Source organism: Lactuca virosa, chromosome 6 (assembly GCF_052849685.1).
Source record: "Lactuca virosa cultivar CGN04683 chromosome 6, Lactuca_virosa_CGN04683_v6, whole genome shotgun sequence".
In the NCBI taxonomy this organism is placed as follows: Eukaryota; Viridiplantae; Streptophyta; class Magnoliopsida; order Asterales; family Asteraceae; genus Lactuca; species Lactuca virosa.
The window spans coordinates 116113392-116126368 of NC_136431.1; the positions used below are offsets into that span (position 1 = coordinate 116113392).

General features: G+C 36.0%; 1 pseudogene; it reads left to right on the forward strand.

Annotated features, from left to right (window-relative positions):
• The first annotated feature begins 399 nt into the window (after positions 1-399).
• On the forward strand, positions 400-2296 carry LOC145121884 (F-box protein CPR1-like; annotated as a pseudogene).
• Positions 2297-12977: the final 10681 nt, after the last annotated feature.

The following is a 12977-nucleotide window of genomic DNA, read 5'->3' on the forward strand; positions in this document are numbered from 1 at the left end:
TATATATATATATATATATATATATATATATATATATATACCAACTCATGATAAATACATGTTAGTTGACTTTTTAAAGGAAGCATAAGAGAAATACTCAAGAAAGAAGGTATGTCATTAACACTGATTTTAGTAGTTATAGCAAAGCAAGTATCAAAGATCATGATCTAGATGGCATTAGTGATCTTATAGGTATTGAAGTACTAATCATATATGGCAGGTTTGTAAAAGCCATCTCAGTAAATGAATCTCTCTAATTTCATCATATCATGTTTTGCATTTATGAGTGTTGATAACTAAAATCCCTAATAAATACACCATAGAAATAAATTTCTCGCTATGGTGTGGGTACCCCCCCCCACCCTTCTTTCCTTTCGGATTGCCGACTCTAGGGTTTCGATGGCAGAGCTTCACGGTGATCTCCTTCCAAATATACTGAAAATATTGAATGTGACGGATCTAATCTGATGCAAAAGTGTGTGTAAGTCTTGGGAAAAATTGATCTCTGACTCTGGTTTCATTAAATTCCATATGAACTATAGTTACCAAATTGATTACAAAAACAATGATATAGATAGGAGGATTGTTATGTCAAGGCTCTCTTATCGCAACGGGCCGCGTGTTTGTGATGTTGATGACAGATTCTTTGATGATCGTGATTGTCATCTTCTTGGTTCTTCCAATGGACTTGTATGCATCTCTTCTTTTTCTTCTCAACTTGTAGTAGCTAATCCCTCAACTAGAGAGGTTCAAACACTACGAGACCCTCAAATTCATGATACCAAGCATTTATGCTGGGGTTTCGGCTATGATTCATCTACGGATGATTACAAGGTTGTATTAGGGTTCCGTAAACGTGTTGGTTGGACATGTTTTCAAGTGTTAAGTTTGAAATCAAATGTTTGGAAACTAATTGGAGATGTAAAGTATTCGTTTCTTAGTAGGATTGGTATCTTATGCAATGGGGCACTTCATTGGATTATGAAAGATTCTTCATCTCCAAATAAGAAGAGAGTCATTACTTCGTTTCGGCTATCTGAAGAAAAATTTATCAAAATTCCCCAACCTGATGATGAGCAATATGAATCTGGTGTTGTTAGCCGCCCAGATATGGATTTAGGTATTATGGAAGATTGTGTGGTGATATGCTGTTCTACAAGACTAGGGAGTATATTTGTGCCCCTATCTATATGGAGAGTCTTGTATCTCCCTATGTTAACGGGAGGCCAAAGAGAAAGACAGAAGAGAGTAATAGCAAGAAGAGTCGTAAGGTGCATTCATTTTGTTTATCATATAATACAAACTGTGGAATTATATCTTGATTCTGAATTCTTATTAATGTTTATGATGATTCTTGTTCATCCCTAAAAAACTGTGTTGATCTTGGCCTCATAGCTCAATCTTCATGTTTACTCATGGGATGCTTTCATTTTCTTTTGTAATATATGAGGTCTGCAAATGGACATTATCTATAGTTTATAGTTTTGATCATTGAACTTACTTAAGTTTATTTTTTTCTTATTCGATTTACATTTAGATAGTGTTTGGTATCATGGAGTATGGTAAGGAATGGAATGGTTCATTCCATAGAAATGGGAAAAGTCTGTTTGTCTTGTCCGGTTGAATGGAATGGGCAATTCTTGAAGGAATTTGATTTCTTCCATTTTGTTAATTGTCACTGCGTTGTCGTTTGGATGTTTTTTTAAATTTCCATTATGGAGTGGAATGAAACTAAGCCTAGCTAACCTATCTAACAGTAAAAAGTCCTTATTGCCCTCACTACTCTACTTAAGCCACAACTGACAGGACGAAACGTAAGCCTAATAAGAAGTGTAACAGACTCATTACCTTCACCCGGTATAAACATAGCTTCTGTCTGCTATAAAGATAGCTTCTGATAGTTTTTAGTATCTTATGTTAATAAATTGTGTTTGATGGATTTCAATAGCTTGTGCTTGATGGATTTCAGAAACGTATGTTTGATGTTTTTAAAGTGTGACGAACTCTTACTTTCTAGTAATATCGTGTCTGATGATGTTAAAAAATGCTTTAAATACCATCACTTTAGCATCTTGTAGAAAGCTTCTAACAAAAAAATGTTGTTATAGACTTTCTCATAAAAGTGTATGCCTTCATTTAATTATCTGTGTTTCTTTAAATCACATTAGTATTATTGATGTATGTTACTATTTTGATTCTTAATTTTTTATGCAGGATCTACTCATGTTCATATGGTTACTACATCCTGGTTCTTGATTGTCATGTCATTTCATTTTCTATATCTTCATTTGCTTAAATTTGTTATGTTTGATCTATTCATTTTCTGTAAGTATACCATCAATAAACCAGCTATGATACGCTCTTGCGGATATGTTCTCCGTCTTGTAATACTGTTGTGCTTGATATGATTGAATTTGTTAGGATGGTCACCATGCAACACTTGGTTCTCAATCAAAGTGCCACTTCACTCATTCCAACCTAGTGGACAAACAATGAAGATAATTTTTTGTTGAATAAAGTCCATTAAAAAACAATATGTTGCATTTTTTAAATGTTGAGTTTGTGTAATGTTTTTTTTCTACTGAATGTAGGTGGATCGCAAATGTAAATACATGATATTAGAAGATTATCAAGATACTATTTTCATACAAAGTCTTGGAATCTATAGAAACGTTTTTACTCGTGTATAACATTCTAGAACTATGGCTCAACGTTTGTCTGTGACGTATTGAACTTAATGGGTCATAACACCAAGCTATTATAGGACAAAACCTTTATTTTTGGATTGCGGACACAACTATTACTTTAAGTTAGAGATATATACTACAATTGATGTTAAAGTATAAACTCATTATGTGTAATTTTGGTTAAACTCATTCATTTCATGAAAATACTATTTCTTGAGATTCTATATGAGTAGGGCAGGGATTCACTTTGGCTCGACTGTGAATGATAGTCAATAAAACTTGGATATCAAATTAGATTGCGTTATACACGATTTGTAAGTACTATTATGACCTGTAATGCAATTATCTGTGGCAAAATCTACATGGGAATTATTCACTTGAAAAACAACTTCAAGTTGGGCTGCAAAACAGGAAGTCAAGCATTAAACAAGAGAATGGCTAGGTTGTTTTAGAATGCAAGAGTTAGACCCTAGACTTACTGATCAAATCATGTATGTATACCAAAAATTTCATTAAAGTGGATCAGCAGTTTTGGATATTGGCAGCTTGCCTTAAAGCCATCAGTAGCAGCCTTCACTACCTACACTTTTGGCATCAATGTTTCATGACCTAGGCTTCAAAACCTACATGTCTTTCAGGGCTTAAATACCTACGCCTTCAGGACCTAGAATTTAAAGGCATCTTAAGGATCTGCGTTTGGAGGCCTTAAATACCTACGCCTTCACTACAATAGGGTTTTGCATTTCCTCACGAAAGCCATGGAGGAGTGTTAAGAATATGCTTTAGTCATGTCAAATAACTTTCTTTTTATTAGTTACTTAGGAAGCTAACTACTCATACTTGAATATTTAGGAAGTTGAATACTCCTGATTCTCTATAAATGTATTTCATGATTGGTATTCCGTCCTTAGTATACCATATGCCAAGGGTGTATTATGTTTCTCATGTATTTGTTTTATTTTTAAATGGATGGCAATGTTTAATTATTTGATAAGTTTCTGATGGTATCTTCACTATTTTAGTACGTAGTTTATTGGTTCTTTATGTCCATCATACCCGTTTTAGACACACCATTGTACACTGATTAGATAAAATGCTAAAATGGATTTGCAACTTGTTCTCTTATTAGTAGTTATAGTTCTCTTATTAGTAGCTTGAAAAGTACATGTATAGTTGGGGTTTCAAAGTAACTGATTCCACCGCATTTCTAGGAATCAAGAGGAATACAAAAGAGCTTCGTCAAAGCCTTAATGTTGATTGTTCAATTCTTTGTTTGTATATATGTTGCAGAATATGTTTTTGCAAGCTCATAGATTTTATTCAGCATAAAACAAAACAAAACAAAAGGGTAAAATGGTCATTTTTTCAACATTCAACACAGTCAGTCATATGTGTAATCAAACAATATTGTTTCAGCTTCTAACTCAATCAGGCTCTAGAAACTATCAAACAACCCGTTACTCCGTCTGTGGATCAAGCTTTGTATAAGATAACTGGAGGGTAAATAATGATATCCCAGGTGTACCAACATGCACATGGGATACTACTAATCATCTATAATTTGCCATTTTGAAAATTCGTACCGACAAATAAAAATTTAACAACTGTACCGACATGCACAATACTACTAATCATCTATAATTTGCCATTTTGAAAACTCATATGCAAAATTCTTTTTTTTTTCGCCTCATCAAGTTATCATGCTGCTTTATCATTCATCTCTAGAACCCCAACCCTCATTCCACGTGCTTGCTTTGAAAAAGGAGTAAATTACACGAATGGTCCCTATGGTTTAGGGTGATTTGAACGTTTGGTCCATAACTTATTTTTTTAACTCGGAAGGTTCCTACTGTTTGTTTTTGTTACGCGTTTGGTCCATATCTTATATAAAAAGACTATTTTTCCCTTGATTTTATTTATTTTATTTAAATAAACACACCCAACCCCACCCCTCACCTTACCTTACCTATCCCATCATTTTCCCTATTTAAATACTAGTCGTTTTAGGTAAGACAGGACCAAGCGCGTAACATAAACTAATAGTAGGGACCAAATGCTTAACAAAAACAAACAGTAGGGACCTTCCGAGTCAAAAAAATAAGTTAGGGACCAAGAGCGCAAATTATCCCAAAACATAGGGACCATTCGTGTAATTTACTCTTGAAAGAGATCCTTTTGTATCCCGTATCCGATCTTTAGTTTTCATTATTTCCTTTTTTTGCATCTTTGTTCCATATCTTTTTTTTCATGTATTTGAGCTTTTACATAACTCACCCCTCTCTCTTTCTAAACGGACATTATGATAATGTGTTTTCAATTTCTTTTCCTTTTGCTAGTATTGTCGCCTTTACCTCATTAGAAAGTTCAAAAGAAGAAATTATATTAGATGGTGAGATATAGCTTGGTTCTTACCTATGATTTAACGATAATTACCGTTAGGAAATCACAAAGATTGACAAACTTAGGTAAAAGTAGTTTAATCTACGAAGATTGTAGAGTTGCTAAGGCTCCTATAGTTTAGGTTCCTTCTTTAAGCTTCTTATTTACAAGATGTATAAACACTTGTATTTGTGAAGAAGATGGTAGACTTTGCAACTATAATCTGGGTACTTTTTTAAAGTTTTTTTTAATATTTTGATATGCAAGATATAAACATCAGTCGAAATATATATGCAAGATGTAAACATTAATTGAAATATATGAATTGATTAATCAAATGTCTTGATTAGACTTTCTCTCATCTACTTACCTACCCTACATATGACTTGCCATTGACAAAACCATTTTGTTTAGAAATATTTAATGGTGACATTTCTTGCCATTACGTACAAACCTTGGTATAGATACAAAAACATGGTTGTTCTTAATCCATAAATTACTCAATATAGCCTTGGTGTAACTATCTTTCAGGTTGTAGTCTTTTGGAATTTAATTTAGGTAGTTTTCGAATTTTGGGGGTTTGACTGGTCACGACACGATGGTGGAGACCTATGTCACACCCCCAAACCGAAACGGCAGAAACGTTCGGGGGCGGAGGACGTCATGTATAGTATCACAACAACTGAATAATAGTAATCAAAACAACAACAACCATTGTATTAATAGTATAGTGTTTACTTTACATTTGAATCATACATGATTGACTCCAAAAGTAAATAACAAATCAAGACTCGAACTACGACACTCCATCTTCATGAACCCGGTGCGTGTACCTGTCTACTACTGTCCTGAGAATACAAGTAGGTTTTGAAAGAGTATCAGCATAAAGCTGGTGAGTTCATAAGCATTTTGTTTTAGAAAACTATGCTTTGTTCTTTCGAAAGTACGTTATGTTTCTCCTGAAAGCCTTATATTTTATGTTGCAATAAATGTTAAGTAAAAATGATTCTTTGATGTCTGTTGAAAGTGTTTCTCAAGAAAATCCAATATTTTCTTATGTAAAGCATGATTAACCCATTCCTTCTATGACTTCTTAGTTCATACTAGTTATGTATCAACCAATATCGGATGGACAATTAATTGTGTGGATCTGCCCTAAACCCACAACCAAACAAGGAACAGGGAATGAGGCAGAACCACACATTCCACGATCTATCCGGTATTCTTCATACGTAACCTGGATGCATAAACTAAGGAGCCATGGAATTAATAATGAATATTCGTTAGTTGAATAATGAACCAACTGTTTATAAAGTACGGATGTTTACCCTGGAAAATCCTATATTTTCCCTAAGTGTAAGTTGTTGAATTGTCTGTTTGAAAACCTTTACATGAAAGGATTTTTTATGAAAAACCTTTGTATGAAAACTGTAGTGTGAATACCGTGGTGTGAATACCCTCATGCGATCACTTAGCACATACGAGTTATAGAAATCTAGATCGGACAGACAGTCGATTAGGTGATTCCGCCCTAAGCCCACAACCAAACAAGGAACAGGAAATGAGGCGGAGATCACACATCCCACTGAAAGTTGGATGTTAATTTCATATTACCGTAGTGTATATACTAAGTGATCACATGATCACTAACCCTAATGTCTGTTTGTTAGGAGTATTATTATGTGAACGAGTCGTTGTTTCACCTGTGGATTCTCATAACCATACTATGGACGCTCAACAATACGACGTACTCGGACGTACGTCGATGAAAATGACGTTTTTCACCCTCGGTTGACTGTAACTAATAGTCAGGGTGCGGGATTGTCACTCCTGTATAGATCTATACACAAACTCACTCTCTCCCGTCAGGAGACTTTGGTTACAAGGCGTCTCACACTGTAGTTCTCTCAACGAATTCACTAATAATACTATGAAAACCCTTTATGTTATTAATATGAATCCTTATAAAATAATATCTTTTATTTCATAGTTCATAAGTTTGTTTCCGTTGTTTCTGAAAACTGTTTTCTCCATATTTGTATCTTAATATGTTTTGTAAAAACTGATTTCAAGTCTAGTAGTAACTATGTTCATCATGTTTAGTAAATTCTATGTTCAATGTATACTATCGATAGAAAAATATAATAAACCAAATTATATCTTTAACACAAGATTACTTGTGCTTTTACTTGTATCCCCCATGAAAACATTAAAAACTCGGAAAATGTAGGGGTATGAACTCACCTGCAGTGAGTGGTACGAATGAAAGTTTGGTTTGTAGCATGCTAAGTGCCAAGTGAAGACTCAAGCACAACAGATCCTAATAAGCATATATTGGCACATATATGTCTATAATTAGTCTTTATACAACTAATAATGAAAGGAAAACACCCTAGGACTTAGAAAATACTTAGATTGAAGTGTTAGAAGCACTAAAGGTTGCATATAGTGGGTGTATGGCCACACAGGGGCATGTGCGGCCACCAGGTGTGCTGCCCATTGGGTGTGCGGCCTGGTGTGTGCGGCTATGGAGTGTGCGGCCGCACACTCCTAGGAAAAATGGTCAAAAACGTTATTCCAAGGTCATATCTTGCATCCCCTAAGTGTCCTTGATCATGTGCTAGCATACAACATGAGTTTGAGGCCCTTAAGCACTAAAATAAGGGGTGTACGACCACATGGGTGTGTGCGGCCGCACACTCCTTGATGATCATGTTCTGGATGTTTTCTAAGGCTCAAATCTAGCAAATAACATGCAGGAGGAGGGTACTTACGAAGTAGAAGCGTTTTAGGGGTGTTCGGAGCCCAAGAACTTAGTAGGTGTTCTTGGTGTTCTTGGTGAAACTAAAGAACACTTGAAGATCTACCAAAATGGAGTGATTTCATGGATAAAATCAGTGATTTACACTAGATGGAGTATGGAATCAACAAATCATAGGAAATAAACACTTACCACTTGAAGATCTAGCTGAAAAAATCAGGAGCTACTTGAGAGAAAACGAGTTATGGTCTAGGAGGGTGAAAAGGGTTGAATGAAGGCCAAGTCTTAACTTTATAGTCGTGAGTGTGCTGCCAGAGGAGGGGTGTACGGCCGCACACCCAAGTGTACAGCCGTACACTCCTCATATTGGAGTGTTTGGCCATTTTTGGGTAGGGGTGAACTCGTGGAACCCAAATCTAGACTCTAACTTGAAGATAATAGGTTTAGAACACTCAAATCGACTCAAAACAATGCTAGAAGGTAGCAGAAACGAGTCTGACTCTGATTGGTTTGAATAACAGTACAAGATAGAAATTTCGGGTTGTCACATCATCCCCCCGTTAGAGGGAATTTCGTCCCGAAATTCAAACATGGAATAAAATCCCTGGAATTGGAAAAAGACGAAGGTATCACGAGTGTCTCGTCGGACAGAGGATTCTCTAGGATCAGTAGAGCCCTTGGGTTTCATACAACCCTTGCGTTCTCCAGTGAATTCAAATCCTCGCTGGATGGTTCAGCGGATTGTTACTGCTGTATTTGATGTTCTGATCCGTGAATGATGTGTAGGTTTGACTTGCCTGACCACGTTCATCTAACTGGTAGGATGTTCTTTTGTAGTTCTGAGCAACCTTTGTCCTTGAGTTCATGGTAGGACTCATACATGGTCCATCTACCATTGCCTCATGTACACAAGTCGTATATAATTAAGACTAATAAGACGGTCGGATGGGTGACCCAGCCCCAGGTCCACAACCAAACAAGGAACAGGAGATAGGTCGGAATCACACATCCTAAGTCCGTAGGATCTTAATTATATACCACCCTCGCGTGTACATCTAACATTGATAGGCTAACCGTATCTGTCCCTAGCCTCTACGCTTGAAATCGACTTGCTGCACGAGTGGTGCTTCCAAAATGGTCTGCTGAGGGTGCTTAAGGAAGGTTACGGGTGGATACCATACTCCTTGCATGAGTATTTTCGAGAGTTTAAGGCGAGATGAAATTTCGGGGTTTGCATCTAGTTTATCGTTATGAATGACGAGAGTTGTGTTATTCGGTCGGTTTAAGGCAAAGGGTCTCCTTGGTGACACATTGTCATGCCCCCAAACCAGAACGGCGGAAACGTTCGGGGGCGGAGGACTTCAGGTAAGTATCACAACACATGAAATATAGTAATCAAAGTACAAACAACCATTGCATTAATAAGTATAAGTTTTACATAAGTGTTTAAACATTGCATATTCAAACACCAAAGTAGGTACAGTAGAAGACAAGAGTCGCGGTACGGTACTAGGTATTAAGAGCTTCGGGAGTGTACCTGTCTACTGGATTCCTGAGAATACAAGTTATTTGGAAAGAGTAGATCAGCATTTAAGCTGGTGAGTTCATAAGTATTTTAGTTCTGTTAAGTAACCCCTAAGTTCTTTGGATAAGTTCACTGGTTCCTCCAGAAAATCCTATATTTCCTAAGGTAATTAACTGATAACCTCAATAGTTTCCCTCTGTAATTACTTAGTTTAGACTAATTATATATAACCTAATATCGAATGGACAGTTAAATGGGTGTATCTGCCCTAAGCCCACAACCAAATAAGGAACAGGAAGTAAGGCGGAAGTCACACATTTCACTGTCAATCGAATATTACTTATGTATAACTATGATGTAGAAACTAAGGAATTATAGAATTAACCACTAGAGGTCCTTTATGTTATACTTGTTTACAGAAAATTAATGACTAAGTTCCCATTTGTAAAAGTGGTTTAATCCCATAAACCATTTCATTTGTAAAAGTGGTTTAATCCCATAAACCGTTTCATTTGTAAAAGTAGTTTAATTCCATAAACCGTTTCATTTGTAAAAGTGGTTTAATCCCATAAACCGTTTCCTTTGTAAAAGTGGTTTAATCCCATAAACCGTTTCATTTGTAAAAGTATTCTTAGTTTTATCCGTTCTACAGTAAAACATTAGTATTAATCCTGGAAAATATTATATTATCCATAATACTGCCTTGTGGTTTTAAATGTTCCAAAACCAGAAGTACAAGTATATTTACCATACTTGATTTCATGATACGTAGCTTTTACTGTAAGTAAAAACTAACAGAAGGTATATTTGGTCAGGATGTAATTATCTTTTCTTACTGTTTTAATAGAAGTATATTACTTAGTAATTTACTCGTTGTTTTATCCATGTGAGTTCTATTAACCATACTAATATGACTGATATGCCTGATGCGACGTTCTTCAGGCGTCGGAAACGGTATGACATTTGACACCCTAGGCCTGCCGGCCAAACTGTAGCGAGCAGCAAAGGTGCGGGATTGTCAGTCCCATATAGATCTATACACAAATTCACGCTCTCCCTACAAAAGATTCTGGTTAATAAGTCAGGACTTAAGGTCGTACTTAGATAAGTACACCATGAAGAGTCTCACAAATTTATTGTTTCAACGAGATTTACGATGTATTATTACCCCGTGATTGCTAACCCTGGTACGTTGTATTTGTACCTTTGTTAATGCAAACCCGATATGATGTATTATTACCCCGTGATTGCTAACCCTGGTACGTTGTATTTGCACCTTTGTTAATGTAATCCTGGTATGATGTATTATTACCTCGTGATCGCTAACCCTGGTACTCTGTATCGTACCTTTGTTAATGCAATCCCGGTATGATGTATTATTACTTCTTTAATATGTTGTTCATATATTAAAGGTATTATACATATCCTGGTATATGTTGTTCAACCGGAGTTTTACAGATGCGGGAGGTGTGCCCCTTCAGGTTGCATCTATTGGAATGCAGCTCTCGGCAAACTCCATGATGATGGTAGTTGCACTTACTGCAGTGTGGGAGGTTTCCTAAGTACGACGTGGTCGGTGATAGAATAACAGGGCTGGTTGGGGTATTGACTGCCCCAGTTCGTTGCCCTCTGTTAGGTTTTTGAGTTGAACAACTCCCTTTCTTGTCCTCGAACTTTTGTTTCAGGATATTAGGCTTAAAGTTCGAAGTGTCCTTACAAATAGGTACTCGTTGTTGTACTTGGTCATCACCACGATCGGGGTTACCGATAGCATTACCACTAACATTTACGTTGTTCGCATTAAGGTGTGCCATGACAGCTGCTACAGCTGCTGTGACTGCAGCTTGAAACGTAGCCGCATCTATTTAAAGGATTGGTGTTTTGCCGGTGGGTTGGTTACGTTTCTTCGGAGGCATGATTCTGTTACATGATAAGAAAATGAGCTCGTGAGCGACTATTGTTTGCTCTAGATGTATTCTAACCATTTGTATCTATGTATAAATCTTTCGTTTTGTTATATTGTTCTCAATGATTCGACCTGCATCCCTATGATGCAGTCCTGGTAAGGAACAGTAATAAGTTTCTAGAATGGTTATGAACCGAGTATCATCCGAACTAAGTTACTTTTGATTGGTGGATATCGTTTTCCAACTTTCGAAAATATTCGAAAATAATTCATAACAGTGTCTACATAAAATAGACTTATGAATTTGAGAAGTAATTACTATCAATTAAGATATCGTGATCTGATTTATTGTTATTAGCCGTGACAGGAAAAGAGGATAAGCTCAAAACCTAATGTGAGTAATGAAATCACTAACTCGCTAGGTTGAATCGATTTACTAGTTATTACTTAGATGAAAAGGTGCTCAAACACTTCACATGAATTACACGTGGTTTTCCTTTGTTCTCTGTTCTATTATGGGTGGTAATGATTTGTTTCCTCCTGGTATATATAGGGTGTCCTTCTCCTCTGTAGGTATATTGAATTCTCGAGCTGTCTTACTTCCGATTCTGACACAGATCCCCATTACTTCGTAATGAAGATTTTGAATCTCGGAAGTTCATGTGAATCTCTCATTGGTGTCCTTAATAGGGTAAGGGCACTAAATGATTTCTATAGTTTATTTACTTATCATCTGTTTCTTTCTCGGACTTCTCCTAATGAAATTCTGTTGGATCCTCCTTGACTCTTCTATTGATTGCTGAAGTAACTACATTTATCTAAGGGGTTTACACGAGAATGGGAATGTCTAAAGGATCTATGAGAAAATTTAAATTTTTACGAAGGTGATCCTTTCTGGTCCTTCTATAATCACATGGTGTGTACTGATTATATATAATCCAGATCAAATAGACCTTCGAATAAGTAATCCTACTCTAAAACCACATCCAAACAAGGAGAAGGAAGTAGAGTGAAAATCAAATATTCTAAGTCTATAAAATCCCGGGTATATATAACCTTAACGTATCCACTTAGTAATTATAGACTTATCATAAAAGATCTTTTTAATATTTCCCCAAAGGTATGCAAAATACCTCCATGTTATTTTAGTTATGAGTTTGATTCTTGGACTTCTAGATATAAGAACTTGACAAGTTTTCAGTTTTCTTGTTATGGCATCCTAAAATACTCCCATAGTATTTTAATCTTTATGTTTGGTTCTAGAATTCTTCTGGTACTTAGGTAAGTTTTAGACTTATTGCAACACTACAATCACTCCCAAACACATGTTGGTCATATCTCAAATGAATATAGTTGATCAGGCTATATTGATCCCATATATGATTACATAACTGTCCAGGCTTAACTATAATGTCCAACATCCAAATACTTTTGTTTTGTTCTTCTTGTGATACTCATTCTAGTATATATATTCTGCCTGTACTTATACTTTTATAAAATATTGTTATATTTTTAAAGTATAATTCTTGGTCAGAGTGTTTTTATCCCACCGGGTTTATAGTTGTATATCTTTTATGACTGATATACTGAGTTCACTATAAACACTGCTCAGATACCAATCTGTCACACCCCTAAACCAGAACGGCGGAAACGTTCGGGGGCGGAGGACTTCAGGTAAGTATCACAACACATGCAATATAGTAATCAAAGTACAAACAA